Here is a 16,323-nt window from a genome sequence, read left to right on the forward strand (position 1 = left end):
CAACCGGCGAGAGGGAAACCCGGGGGGGTATTAGTGGGGTAGTCCCTCCAGTCTGGAAGGAGAGTCCCCACATAACTCCTGAGTCTCCCTGGGCGCAGGGGTATCCATAAAGATTTCCCCCGTCAAAAAAAAAAGGGTATACGAGAAGGGCACTATAACCTGTGCGCGCACGGGAGCCTTTTAAGTTCAGGTTCTGACCACAGATCAGCACGTGTACAGGGTTGTCACAGAGGCTAGTGCCTCGGGTGAGCTCCAGATAGGTACCGGAGCCGTAGGCACGCTCACTTCCCGTTGTGCATTGCACAACTAGCGGTCTACCACTAAGCCGTCGTCTCTGAGTCCAATACCAAATCTCTAGCTGTTCCTAAAACCACAGATTCATTTTTTAAAGGATAAGGTATACGCTTCTATCATAAGATTCCTATTTATATTTGAAATTTGCCATTTACTGGGTTTAAAACTATAGTGAAACTATAGTATTATTAGCAATCGTTGCATTTAAAGAGTCAGTTACGTAATGATTGCATATAATACTTTTTCTACGAGTAAATAAAATAATGAAACACAACAAATATTTAATGTATATTTTGTTAACAATCCATGACAACAAACTCAAACGAAAGTCAAACAAAGCAACAAAACCAAAAAAAAAACAAACACATACAATAGAAGTTGTCAAGTACCGCTTATATTTTAACCAATATTTTTTTTTTATCAACGTTTATATTCCGGTTGCAAGACCTTTAGGCCAATTTAACCAATCAGGAGGCAGTAGAACGTTTGAGTAGCGTCACATATAACTGCTTCCGTGGTCGAACGGTTACTATGCTGGACTGCCGCGCAGAGGTCCCAGGTTCTATTCCCGGGCCGGGATAAATATGTGTATGGCCCACGGAAGAAATTTATGTGGTCTGTGGTATGGCCTGTATTTATTTCTCTCGTGAGATCGGGTGTAATTTGTGATTGTCTGTGTGTGTGTCCATGGCACCCGCGACACAGGGTTTTCCTAGTGCGGGGCTCTGTTGAGTGTGTGCGTTATTATTTTCCTTTATTTATTTATTTCTTATCCTTTCCTTATTTGATATAATAGTATAAAAAATACGACGTTCTTTTTTGACCACTTTTTAAGTCCGTTTTTGAATAAGTTCTCTGTTTAGATATTATATAAATAAGCACTCTACGTGCTTACCTACCTCCTATATATTTTAAGACGAAGCGGCGTAATCTGAAGTTGTGACTTGAATATTTTAAATATTAATTAAATATAAATCATGATGTTTAATGCCGGTAGCGGGCTAGGGGAATTGTGGTTTCTCTTTTCCCTCGCCTTTTGCCTTAGGAAGAAAATAGGCACAGACAGCAAATTCAACATTGAGAGAAATGAGTTTAAAAAATCTGCCTTCGTGACCCTTGCCTTGGGTTTCTGGCAACCACTCTGGGCAAGAATCGGCGAGTACCTGGTAGCGATGCTAACCATCTTCAACGTCATCACACCTTTTTTTATCACACTCTTTACTGGTTCCTTGCGACATACTTTTAAAATTTGGAATCGTTTTCGAATTCCTTTTCCTTCCACTATTCTTACGTTCGTTCATTCCGTCATCACTCCTTACAAAACTCCCGAAACGAGCGGATGTGCAATCCCCTGGTAAAACAGTTTAAATGTCAAAATCTTTCTTGTGTATTTTATAATGAAGAAACACAAAATTTGAGAAAAATTGTTTGTGCACATATATGAACTTACATGTATGAAGCTACCGTAAACAGTTCCTTATATGTCATGAAACGCTAAACCTCAAGTCAAATTCGAAGTCAAATAATCATTTATTCCATAGGTAAAATGTTTGCATTTGAGAACATCATTTTTAACCTACTGCTCGTTCACTACGCTGACCTCCTTGAGAAGAACGAGCAAGAAACTCAATGGATTGCTCTTTTCAAATAAACTTATATGCTATGGAATACACTTTGAATCATAATTGTGTGGAATCAAGACTCATGTTGTCTTTCCATACATCTTTATCTAACACGTAGTCTTCAATTTCTAACCGACTTCAACAAAAAAGGCGGAGTTTATACGTTTGGCTGAATGTAAGTTTTATGTATGTTTTCAGATATGTCCGTCAAATGTGGACCGATTTTGAAAATTCTTTTTTTATTTGAAAGGGAGCACTCGCGTGGTGGTCCCATGAAAATCGAAGGAAATCCTCTAATTTTAAAGGCACGACCAATTACTCCGTCAATTGTGCACCGATTTTGTAAATTCTTTTTTTGTTTCAAAGGGTATTTTCTCGAGGTGGTACCTGATGCTGTTCCGGGTTCGTTTCGGCTATCACAAATTGGTAATTATTTTCCACAAATAAAAGTCCACTTTTCACTTTTCACAATATATGTAAACAACAAATCACCGTGACCATGACAAACAGAAAAGAAAATATAAAATGTACAAAGGAGTCCGTAACAGTCCCAATGTCATCAAGAACTCATCAGATCAGGGGATCCCATGGAAAAAAAACCGATAAGCAAACTTTTGAGGTCGGTTTTATTTTCAATGAAAAAGTTACAATTATGTAATATGACTTTTCAAATAAAATACTTTTTCTCAAACATGCTTCGAAATGTTTGCATTACTTTCAAAAAACGATGAAAATCCATTAATGTTTTCTTGTCTAAAGTTTTAAATCTACTAATAATAAATGAACTATGTAAACAGCCAAAAGAAAAACTCATACAGCCAACTTCCCAGTGATCATAATTGCGAGAATTAAAAATACCTACCTGTACCGCTTACTTAAAAAAAAGAAAGGAAATGGCGGTAACATTTAAACTAAAGTGTATTGGTATTCGTTTGCTTTTTCGTCTTTTTTGTATTTTGGTCTCGAAAATAAATGCTAGTAAGAAGAGCGATAACGAAAATACAGTAATAGATACACAATCAAACACATCATCAGAAGTTCAGCAGACTATCATGACTATCATGTGCCTGGAAAAACAAAAACATTTTCTTTTAGCAATTGTCCTAACACGTCAAATATTACTTTTAATAAGCTTTTAATATTAATAAATATATTTTTTAATTTTTTGTATTACACATCTTCCTCTCTGTAGTCTTTTATTATTTCCTCACATAGTTTGAGAAAAATTCTATAGATGCTTCGTCGGGAACGGGGATTGCTTGACTCGTATTAATACAACGCCTCACTGGCTCTCGTCCTTGTAACTCGTACTCCTCCAGCAATGCCTTACTTCCCAGCCTCTGCAATAATGTACTATTAATAGAAGTTTTAAACTTAAGAAATGGTAATCTTAATATATGCTCTCATATAATATATCATCTCATCCTTAAGTTTCCGGACCACATCCATACAGGCCACAACATTACGCTGATTGGCAAACCCTTTCACTATGATGCTAAGCATTATGTATGCCATCGATACGACATGAAGAAGAATGACGTTCATGTGATAAATCACTGTTGAGGTATGATCACATGTATGCCTATTATAACAAGGGTGCGTTATGTAAAATTAACGGTGAGGTTATCTTGTGACGGCAAATATAGATATCAATTGTTTATACATAATCTTTTTATTGCGGTAGCATGGGGTTGTGACATGTCTTAATATTGCAAAATTGTTACAATGACATAACGCTGGCTGACCCAATGGGTCAGTTTTAATTGTTTTTAGGAGGTCAATTGGGCTTTAAAATGTATGCAAAGTTTGTTTGGAAATAAAAGACAATTTTTGCGATTTTATCAATTTTTTACTATGTCTCGGAACCAGTTTCCCGCGCGGTAGCACTGCACTGTTGCTTGCATCATAGACTAATAATGCAGACGGTAATGTTTTACAATTTTTTACATTGTGATAGTGAAATAATCCAATTTTATATGGTTTATTGTTTATTACACAGCGGAGATATGTTTTCAGTACTCTATCTTAAACTTTGTTTTTATGTATAAAATAATAAGGTCGTTTGTTCAGCGTTGTAGGGTCGTTTTACAATCCGTTAAAATTCATTTAAATCTTAATTATAAAAATAAGGCTTTAAAATAAGGCTTTTGATTGTGTTTTGAATATTGAATTTTGTATTATATTATACACAATGTTCTAAACTTGATAATTGAAAATCAGGGTATATGTAATTAAAATATTACTCGTCTATATTACGTTAGTACTATTAAATTTTTCTGCAAATATGTTACATAAGTACACGAAATGCTTAGAGACGAAGTAGATGTAAAATAGATAATAATCTTTATTAGAAATCTATAATTTTTCAAATTTCAAAATATTTTACAAATTATAGATATCTAATAAAGGTCATTTTGTAAATCTGCCATCTTACCTATTTCTGCAGCCAAGCAGTAATGTGAACATCACTGCGTTCTAGTTTGGAAGGGTAAGGGTGCTGGTGAAATTACCGGCGCATGGGACTTGTCAACTTATGCCTCAGGGTGACAAGCCGCAGTGGCAGTGACCCTAAGATCTTTGCGATTTAAAGCTCAGAGTGGCACTGCAACTGTTATGGACTTTGTGTCGCTTACCACCAGGCGCACGATTTGTTCGTCCGGTCACTTGTATTATGTAAAAAATATAATTTATTATGTTAGTGTATTCTCCAGAACTCTATTTCAAGCTGGCAAAGTATCTCCATTGTGTTCTATTTCACAAGATTTCACGACAATTGTAGATGGAACGGGGCCTATAATATAGCAGAGAAACTTACACTTTAGTTACTAGTTTGTTTCTCGGTAGTTTCAGCAAAACGTATAGCAATGGTATTTGTTTAAATTTATGGTAACCTCTTTAAGGGTTTTAAAGCGGTTGAATTAGATTTATTGCAAAGATCTCTTACGTCTAAACAGACCAGAATGCTTGACAGAAGGTTCAACAAGTGATGGCCCAATACCTAAGTTTAAGAATATCTGTTGCTAAAGTTTTACATGACATTAAGTTTAGTCACAAATGTTTGCATAATTAATAAATTTTGATTGTCTAATTAAAAACGCTAACATCAGCGTTTCTATGTTTTATAAATTTCAAAATATGATGAATAAAAAAATACTTAGTTGTTACTTAAAAGATTGTGTTCTAATGAAGACACCAACCTACTCTAAGCAGCGATAATTAGGCAGAGATTTAATTTCCTGCTTTATCGAATTCTTCTCACCTGTGCAGTGGTGCATGATCTTTGACCGCGCCGTTCGCCAGCGCCAGTCAGCCACCGCCATTTTTACCTATCCCCAGTCCAGTTACAATCGCGTTCGGAGTCACACGTCGCGCGACGCTTGTCATTTTCGCCACGATCGTGACTAGAAACAATGTAAACCCGCTTTAAAAGTACCCCGTTCTATCCTTACTTGTACAAAAACAGCGTAAAAGTCGAATTGTCATCTATAAATTCATCAGTAGTAGTGCGTTGGACTATAATTTTTATGGTCCAAACTTGTGTTGCAATTTTTGTTGTTGGTTTAAAAGTTTCGTACTCATTGTTCACTATCGCTCGGAAAACCTGGTTCAGTGTTGTAAACGGTGTCTTTTTGTTGGTTTGTGTCAAATTGGATTCTAGTTCGGCATTGAACTTGTTTATTTTTGGAGTTCGCTCGCAGTTTGGAAGGCGCGCGAGTTTAGCAGGTATGTAAAAATCTGCCTACAGTTTTTTTAAATACTTTATAGGTAACGAGCACAAATATATAAAATGTTAGATAATAATCACGGACTGACATGCTTAGTAGGCTATTCTTAATTAGTTTAGTTGTAAATAGACGGGTCGGCTAGAAATTAGGCACGGGTCGACTTTTGAATTGTTTACCGGAATAACTGCTTACCTTTAAATTATTTCGGCAGAACGATTCCTACCCTCATTTATAATTAATAATGTGCCAGATGACCATCCCAATTACCCGGTCTCAGACAAGGGATTCTGGGTCTCTTTCTTATTATAGAATTTAAATTTGACTGCAGGATCCAAAAGAGTCTCAATTGCACGAAACGTTATAAACTGACACCTAGCGTGGTTAAACGTTCTTAAATAAATAAATAAATTATTAATTGTTTTACAATTATTTTTCACATTTATTTAAATTTACATTTTTTCACGTCTAATAATAACTTTTGGTAAGCTGTTTATAGGCACGGAATATGTTTGATTAAAGTCTTATCTCCATCATAGTTCTAGGGTTACAAACTTAGAGGAGGAGGTATTATTATATTTAGTTATAGACAGCCAAAAGTAACCGGAAGAATTTTACAATAGTAACACGATTTTTGTTTCTGGGTTTCATTTTCTAATTGGTTCTATCATAAAATAATTTTTTATATTTGCAAACTTCGTTTCCCTACAAAAACTTTGCTTTTGTCAAGACAGCGAAAAGTTGAAATTTGCTTACAATTAAGGAAATTACAAATTTTCGGGTTTCTCTTTATAAGTAGAGATTTGCCTTTTTGTCTTTAACATTACATGTCAAATCAATAGCATATTTCAACCGAAACTCAACAAATTTATGACAAAAAAGCCTAAAAATATGAAGTTTCGCGAGATCATGTAAATACCACTTTGTAGCTGTGTAATGATGTATTTATTGCACACAAAATAGTATAAATTGGCTGGCTTAATGCCGTTCTCTACCAGTCAAGCGGAGACTGGGGTACAGAGCATCGATTATATAACCAAAAATAGAGACGAAATGTCATTTCATTTGTTTGAAAACTATTCTGCCATATCATTACCGTGACAACTGCGATTGGCCAGCCCGAGTTCGAAACAATTGACGGGTGTTGTCAATTGTTTCATTTCAAATCGACCAGTTAGGTTGAGCTTTGCTGTAATGGACGAAAATGGCAAAATTACATATTTAATATTTAACTAACGTTGATGCTGTTTGTGTTGTAATTAAATGTTTTGCTGTTTTCCCCACACCACCGAATGGAACAGCAAGCCATTGTTAGAGATTATTGTCTTTATTACAATAAATACAGAATATTTTCGGAATATACGGAGACATAGAAACAGGTCAGTTGTTGGCTTGTCTTTATTTGAGTGCAAACGCGAGTTTAAATTAAAAAAATTAAAATTAAATAATTTAGGAAATTCTTAATAATGGTATTTAAGTTGTATGTGGCTGAATTCCTATTAATTTTCTGGTTAATTAATATTTTAAGAGAATATTTTAATTTTGAACTTAAGTAACTTCCTTGCTTGAACTTGAACCTGACCTAACAACCTGTAGCACGACAACAAATAAAAAAAAACTCCTTATGGGCTATGGTTGTAATGGGAAGAAAAAAGGCCCGAGGGTTTTATTTGGCGCACTATAGTGAAGTTAGCCACCATGCAATCATATTATTAAGAGCAAGTATGGTGAAAATTTTGTTATATATAGTGTAATCAAATAAAACAGCCTTCTACCCCATCTGTGGTCTTGTTATTTATAGCTTCACCTTGTTATCCGAATTGCCTCCGTTGCAAAAGATGCATTTTCTTTTCAATTTACATGACACATAAATTGACGTTTGTCATAGGGATGAGGTAAAATCGATAGATTTTTAAGCATATTTCATTTTTGTAGCAAAATTTCTATGTTAAAGTTTTATTTTTCTGACGTATTCTGAACTATTATAGATGTGTGAAATGTTTTATATTATATTGAACGCATAAAACACACAACTATTGTTCAAATGCAATTTCAACAGATATTTTTGAAATTTTCAAATAACATTTACCATATTATTAATTTATAGGTTCCAAAACAGTAATAATAACTCGGACATAATATTTCATTGCCTATCATTGCGTATAATTGCCCGTAGATTTTTATGAATTGCGACAGGGATCATCCTAGATTATTCTTGGTATAACAAGCCCCAATTTGTTATCAAAATGGGTTCATTCGTCACGTTCAAGCGGTTCTATGTAATTATACTTACCTATTTAACTTCTATACGTTGTAGTTCTGTACCTCATGTATTTACAGAGACTACACGTACAGGTTGGTTCAACGTGTTATCACTTTACGATACTGTAATTATTACGTTCACTTATAATACGGTTACTAATACGATAATTATTGGTGCAAACATTAATTTAAAAAAGAAATCTAATCATTATCATCAACCTATGTACACGTCACTATTGGGTACGGGTCTCCTCTCAGGCGAGGACTTTAGGCCATAGTCCGCCACACTGGCCCTATGCGGTTTGGGGACTTCACACTTTTTTATGATACCAAGTATCTAATATAACTTAATATTATTTATATATGAAATAATTCTACCCTGTCAAACCAAAACAATGTAACATCAAAAAGGCTGCAAAATTGTTTTTCGGTTTTTTGAAACTTTTGAGGTTAATAACATAGGAATGATGTTAACTTGCTTTGCACATTAGATAAAGTAAGCTCTATCCAGCCATTACAATTGTACTTAGCAATATAAGCTATTTCTATAAAAAAAAACCCAATTTTTCTTTTCCCCTGACAACAATCGAAAGATTCTTGTAATGAAATTATAAAACACTGGTCTGGGACTTGCACTGTTTTGGTTTGACACTATAGAACCCCTCTTTTTGCGTCCTGGGGTTCTAAAGAATCTCACAGAACAATAAATCAATAAATATAGTTGTATTACGGATTGAATCAAAAGCTCTCATCGACGACGCATTTATTTGCGTTATTTATTTGTTTTATTCTCGGTGATCCAGCGGTTTACACCGAGGACGAGGAGAGCCTTGATTCGATTCTTGGTAGGGAAATTATTTTTTAAATTGAGTCTGGTTTGGGTGTTTTGAGTGGGTTTTTGCTTGCGGAAACCAGCCCGTGACATGATAACATAAATAAATAGACAATCTACATTTTGGAGAATCAAAGCTTCAATTCTCGGTAATGTGCTAACACAGATCAATCGTATCAATATCATGTCAACAAATAATCGTATTTACTCTCTATCTTTGTACAAATGTCAGATCACGAGGATGTAATTGCTAGAGTCAATAAAATATGTGATTTCACGTTGTGATTATATTAATTGCGTAAACTTTGCCTTGAACTAAAGTATCCTGTATCTTTACAAAGTTATCTCTATAGTTAGTTAATCTCTTGATATGGATCCTTTGTGCAATATTATGAAACACTTTAAATAGGTGACGTCTGCGACCAAACCTCATTCATTAGTTCTAAATTATTTTTTATACAAAACTGTTGTTACATATGTCAAACTTGGAAATTCAGAGATTCCAAAATGGAGTGCTTAAAACTCTGGTAAATGGTTTACAAAAATGAATAAAACCCATGATTGTCTGAAAGTCGTTACTATCAAACAGACATAAGGAGCATGATTAAAGCCTATAAGGGTGAATCTTATGAAACCAGACTTGCACAAACTCTGAACGAAAATCTAAGTAACAGATGTTTAGGAACCGCCACGGGACTAAAGATAGGAGAAATTGTAAAGATGTACTAAGTCCAACACAGGGCAGGCGAGCCTAACTTGCCAAATAAATAATTTTTTTTTTGACATTGACAACATTTTTTTTGACATTGCTTTTTGACAAATTAATTTTATTTATTACAGCCGATTACTGCCTTATTAGACTTTTGTTTTTCATCCTCTAAGGCATTATTTGTGGCACAAACGCAAACCGCGAAGTGCCAGAAATACAAGAAAAAAAAACTTGGAAAAAAAAAACGCAAATATTAAAATCTAATTTTAATATTTGCCTGCCAGTACCTGGTGCAACATGTGTTCATGACACTTTGTATAACATCTTGTACCGTGTTTGCCTGCGAATAAATATTTCATTTCAACAAAACAACTGCTCATGGTCTATGGACAGATCGCATGTTGCCAATATAAACAAAAACCCATTGGGACCTATCTTTATGAGTTGTCAAAATAGAGGACAATGGAATCCTTTCTATATTCCTTTTGTTTTTCTATTTTGTTGTATAAGAATCGAATATATCGATAATCGATCGAATCAGTAAAGAGGATATCTGCAAAAGAACCAGAGTAGCCGACATAGCTCAAAGAATTGCAAAACTTAAGTGGCAGTGGGCGTGGCAATTTGCTCGCAGAATAGATACCGAAGGGGCCAAAGAGTTCTTGAGAGGCGACCGCGTACCGGACAACGCAGCTTGGTCAGACCACCTACAAGGTGGACCGAAGATCTGGTGAAGATAGATTGCGGGAATCCGCTGGATGCAAGCAGCGCAAGACCGATCGTTGTGATGTTCTTTGGGGGAGACCTCTGTCCAGCAGTTGACGTATTTCGGCTGAATTCCAGCGGTATGCAGAGACCTCAATTCCTTACGCTCCGGATAAATTTCTTTCGCATGGTACATGGCCATTCTAGGTACTTTTAACCTACCTTTTTTTTAAGGAGATATGTGCGTTGTGGTCTATCTTGCCCCACGTTTCCATCCTTCGCTCTATAAATTAGTACTGTCAATCTATTAACACCCATTCTTAGTACATGACCAAACCATCGAAACATTTCCTTTCTGTCCTTTGTCATAATATTATGAAATGAATATGACCAGAAATAACAAGATACATCTACTTTTACTTACAAATGGCGGTAAAACCTTACTCAATGGCACTTCTAAGAGACGGATTTAGACATAAGATAAAAACGGTGTTCTAATTTCGTACCAGAGCGTCAAAGCCTTTCGTAAACAGGATAAGCGACGGCTGATTCGTAATGCAGAAAGCACAGTTTACCGGATCCGTCGACGACGAGTCCGAGGAAAGAATGACCACATTCTCTTGAGTATAATTTTATAAGCCAGGAGTTTTTAAATGAGACCCATACAAATGACAGTATTTGTAATAAAATCTGAAAACGTTTGAAGAAGTCTAATAATATAGATATACAAAACACCATAACACGTTTTGAGGCCACTTTCACAGTTCATTCTTTCCCTGGACTCTTTCATGTACCAAAGGAACGCAACGCAAGTCAACATTAATGACAACGGGATAAAGACAAACAAGCAACGTGACACGTGTGTGTCCGCGAGTGCCAGTCAGCCAATGATGCGATTAACAACACACAAAAAGACTTTCAATAACTGTGACTGCGATCGATCTTCGCTAATTCAATTGTCTGTTGAGCAACTGGAACATGTCAAGTAACAAGGTTACGTCAGGATGGAAGGATTTAGACGATAATTGCCAGGTTTATAGTAGCAGTATAGCTCTCTGTGAAAGAGTTCGTCCTAGGAAGTACTGCCACCTTATCTATTTGTGCCGCCAAGCAGTAATGGTGCATCACTGCGTTCCGGTTTTGAAGGGTAAGGGTACCGGTGACTTGTCAACCTATGTCTCAGGGTGACGGGCGCAGTGGCAGTGCCTCTCAGATCTTTGCGATTTAAAGCTTTCAGTGGCACTGTAACTGTTATGGAGAGACGTGTCGCTTACCACCAGGCCCTCGACTTATTTGTTCCGTCACTTGGTATCTGAATGCTTTTTTTAAATAAGTGCTCTTGTTTTATTTTTATGTAACTAATTTGTGTGGAAATAAATAGTCTAAATACGTATTTCTTGGTGACGAAATGGAATCACATAATTATGTTATTTGAAGCTTGTCACTGTATTCAGAATATTTATGATCCCAAATGCTGACTTTACTTTTCATTAAGCAAGTAAACATATCATCATCGAAACCGTTTGATTTGTCAACAAACTCATTACAACCGTAATTTCCTCCTATACTCTGGGGTGTCATTGCGATCAAAAATGTAATAGCAGGTGGAAAGTACTTTTTGTAAAGGAACGTGCCATTACAAAAAGCAAAATATTTTATAGACCTGTCCGAACGGGAAATAAGTCTGCCGTGAAAAGTTTCACCAACCGTGTCTTTGGTTTACCATTATGTTGATTAAACCATAAAGTAATCGTTACTGAAAAAAAATCAAGTTGTTTCAGACACAAATATACCATTTAAGAATAGCATAACTTAAGAATAACATTTTGCTGCTTTGGTTCTCGGACTATCGTCCACATCGACAGCAGCCGACTTTGCAGTTGAAGTCACGACTGCATGTATTAACTGCAGACATGCAGTCCGTCTGTTTCTAGCCTTCAGACTGCCATCAGTATGCCGTTTGTACGATTACGCAACTAGTCTAAAGATAACATCTAAAATCATTAAATTCAATTTAAAAATCCATTTTTGACTCAGTCCATAATCAGAACATTTACGAGTAAACGCCAAATACTTGAAAGAACGTGGATATAGTTGGTAAACGCATTCTCTATTTTTGGACGTGGCATAAAAGTTGCAAGACCCCAATTGTAAATAAACCAGGTCAAAGTTATACCCGTCAAACTCGTTATTGTTTATATGTATATGGATTGTCGATCAATTTGTTACGTTTGAGGTTAAGGATATTAAGTCTTGAATAATGACATGTTTTGGTTATTTGGCCATTTAATTTTTTATGCGTGGTTTTTCGACAGGGTGTCGCAGCAAAAATTTTTTTTGGTTAAATTAAAAAGAATTGTCGGTTATAATGTGTTATTCAGGGTTCGAAGTGATAATTATCGTTGATAATTGTCATTGATAATTATCATAGACAATTGTTATTGATAATTGTCATTGATAGTTATCGTTGATAATTATATTAATATAAGAAATAACATATCGACTTCTTAGATTTTCACGATTGTTACACATAACAAATGAAACTATTTTTTTCGGATCTAAATCGCGTGTATTTGTTTTTTCAAACAAACCAACGTTTCAGGCCCTTTACAGGTCCCATGATGTTATAATTATCTTGAAATTTATAAAACTAATTGGAACAACAAAATGCTACCGCTGGCAAGTCGTGGCATGTGTTTGTATCCTAGACGTATGTGAGTGGTGCTGGAGACGACAGAGGTATATGTGTGGTAAACAGACGAGATAGCTTGTAATTATATTTTGGAAATATCCCACGTTTAAAGTTTTATCAAAGGCAATGAGTAAATTACGTAGTAATTACTTAGTATGAAACGATACGTGAAGCTAGAGAGTCGCAGCATGAGAGTGCTTTGAAATTTTAATCTACTGACGCTAGCAGAGTTTCGGTTATTTACAAAAGCTCTCCTGGTGCAGATGTCTAAAATATTTCCTACATATAATACAGCTGTGAAAGTGTAGTTGCGAGAAAAAGTAATTGGTGTAGTTATCTAAAAAAATCTGTTAAATATGTCAAGAAGGAATGGTAAGATCAGGGGGTCTATGGGGTAACCTATCACAAAGTCGCAAATTTTTTTGCCCGAAATAACATTTGTTCGAATTTTCATTACACCGAAAACCGAATTATAACGAAACAGTTGTTCTTTCAGGATATGTTGAATGTTTATCGCAAAGACACGATTAGGTTCGGTTAGGTTAAGTTAGGTTTAAAAGAAAAAAACATTTACCTCTCAAAATTACTTTCGAGATTATGAAATTTCCACCAAACGTTATTTCTGGAAAATGTCATTTCGGACTACTGATAGGTAACCGGTCTATGGTCTGTGGGGTCTACTCTGTTTCTTCCAAAATCCGTCCGAAACAATTACAGTCAAATAATTAATACTGGACGAAATCAAAGGACAATGTCAAGTATGAAGCTTCATTCGCATCAAGCGTCTTTTAATTTTGTCGAGTATTATTTATTGCACAGTAATTGTTTCGGACGGTTGTCGGACGAAAAACGGGAATAGACCCCCAGATATGATAATGTAACACAGATTTTAGTAGCAGTAGAGCTCCTTGTGAAAGCGGTCGTCCTCTGCCGTCAAGCTGCAATATGAGCCTTACTACGTTCCGGTTTTGTAGGGTGCTGGTGAAATTACAGGCACATGGGACTTGTCAAATATGTCTGAGAGTGACGGGCGCAATGCAGTGCCTCTCAGATCTTTGCGATTTAAAGTTATTGCTAACATCATAAACAACAACGATTGTACCAAGACTTTTTACAAAACATAACAATTTAGGAAATAAAACTGTTTTTCCGGATTTAAATCGCGTATATTTGTTTTTTCAAACAAACCAACGTTTCGGGCTCGTTACAAGTCCCGTGGCCACGGCGGACTGACGGTTGACATAGGACCTGTAAAGGGCCCGAAACGTTGGATTGTTTGAAAACAAAAAAAAACAAATATACGCGATTTCAATCTGGAAAAGTAGTTTAATTTCCTATGTGTATCAATCGCGAAAACCTAAGAACTCGATACGTAACAATTTACTAAATGAACAATTTACTAATCTTTTTAGTCTTTTTAGTTTTTAACTATATTTGGTAGTATTTATTTATAGTCGTATTTTATTCATTCAATTTGCTATATATTTTATATGTATTAATGTATCATCATTTACTTAATATTATGTATTCGTGTGTAAATTTGATATAGTAAATTTATCCTTGTAATTATTAATTGAGTATGTAGCATTCAATTTCAAGATTTATTACATTTATTGCCGACACAAGAGCCAACTTCCTTTCAATTATTCAAAGGTTAGCTGAAAGAAATCCCTTTATGGGATAAGCTTGCCTTTGTACACGAATGTTTTATTTCTTTGTTTCAAAAATTGTAATTTGTTTTGTTATACAATAAGGTGTTTATTAGTGTTTACATACATACAAGGTCTTACAATGGTCTTACCGAGACCATCAACCCCGCTCCTGCGTTTTGTGTTTTCTTTTGCTACCGCACAGAGTTATCACCTAAATGGTTTATAGATCGCTCTAAACGGTGATAACTCTTTATCGCCGTTTAGAGCAATCTAAGTTTTTATACGAAAGTAAAATCTGATGAATGATTAAAAATCATAAAACAAAAGTTTGTAGTTCATGATGTTTGTATTATTGTCCTGCGAGGTTGTTGTAACCCCGTAAATATCTCAATTTTTTACACGATCAAAATATATCTAAATAATTTTGTCTTTGTATCCAGTTACCTTTTTATTGTAGTGAAAACATGTACAACAGAATTCGAGTGAAAGTGGTTCTCGCTTTGTCACTGGAGATGTCATCTCTTCTTTACAAAAATTACAGGACAGTCTTTTTCACTAACGCTTCCATTGCTAAGGTAATTTAATCTTATTTTGCAAAGTACTAGTATAGCTTTTGCGTAATTATTAAGTCGAAAGTATATTTGAAACAATACATTTTGAATGGTGTGTTTATAAAAGTTGCGACATAAACGAAAAATTTTTTTAGTAAATTTTAATCAATGAATGATTGAAATATCCTTTATTGCATATAAAATTACATTCACAAAAAAAAACAGTAACTCAAATATAAAATAGTAAGTTAATGTGCAACAGGCGGTCTTATTGCTATACAACAATTTCTTCCAGGCAACATTTGGATAGACAATTTTGGGATATGCAAAAGGGATGCAACCAAAGAATATCATCACAAGTACACTACGTAATAATTATTAATAAAAACAAAATCGTAGATATATGTATACATACAAATAATATAATATAACATAACGCACACACTCAACATAGCCCCGCACTAGGGAAACCCTGAGTCGCGGGTGCCATGCACACACACATAGACAACCACAAATTACACCCAAACTCACGAGAGAAATAAATGTAGGCCATACAAATATTTCTCCCGGCCTGGGAATCGAACCTGGGACCTCTGCGTGGCAGTCCGGCATGGTAACCGTTCGACCACAAAGGCAGTGTATTATATTAATACATAAATAGAAATAAATAATAACATTAAATACTAAGAGTGTATTCTGTTCAATGTACACACCGTTTAGCCGCTTTGTGCACCATGAACTGCCCTGCATCTAGAACTTCGTAATAATTTGTAAGGTTGCCTGGAAGAGATCGCTGTCTAGCAATAAGTCTGCCGGTTATACCTCTAACTATGTTTTGTATAGTCATCGTTTTTATTTTGTGTGCAATAAAGCTTTCTATTCTGTTCTAAATACTTATATACTTTTGAAGGAAAAATAAATGTGAGTGTTTGAATTACATTTTAATGTAGTGTGATCATCTTGTGGTTAACCACACAACATTTATCTGTGAATGTCGTAAAGCGCAATTTAAAGTTCTTTGGGGAAATGCCCGCGTACGCACAGCGTTTTATAAACCCTGTATACATTTTTTTTTCTTTTACTTTCTATTTGTATTAATAACTAGTGGAGTATTTTCACAAAACATAAATGAATATGGTATTCATAAAAAATACCTATAACATTTAAAAAAAATGTAATTTTCTAAAATTAATAGCCTACCGACTTAGTCGTGCGATAAAACAATAAATGATGTACATTTTAAAGTAGTCACGTAATATTTAATTTAATTTTTTTTTCGTTT

The 16,323-nt window shown here is 35.0% G+C and overlaps 1 protein-coding gene across 1 annotated transcript in view; it reads left to right on the forward strand.

Moving 5' to 3' along the window:
* Positions 1–5,256: 5,256 nt before the first annotated feature.
* LOC113233435 overlaps positions 5,257–16,323 on the forward strand; it is a 269,815-nt gene continuing 258,748 nt past the window's right edge. The window contains exon 1 of the mRNA XM_026468570.1: positions 5,257–5,639. The gene's annotated coding sequence lies outside the window, so the exon portion shown is untranslated. The remainder of the gene's footprint in view (positions 5,640–16,323) is intronic.

This window comes from Hyposmocoma kahamanoa, unplaced genomic scaffold (genome assembly GCF_003589595.1).
Source record: "Hyposmocoma kahamanoa isolate Upper Pololo Valley unplaced genomic scaffold, ASM358959v1 78, whole genome shotgun sequence".
Taxonomy (NCBI): domain Eukaryota; kingdom Metazoa; phylum Arthropoda; class Insecta; order Lepidoptera; family Cosmopterigidae; genus Hyposmocoma; species Hyposmocoma kahamanoa.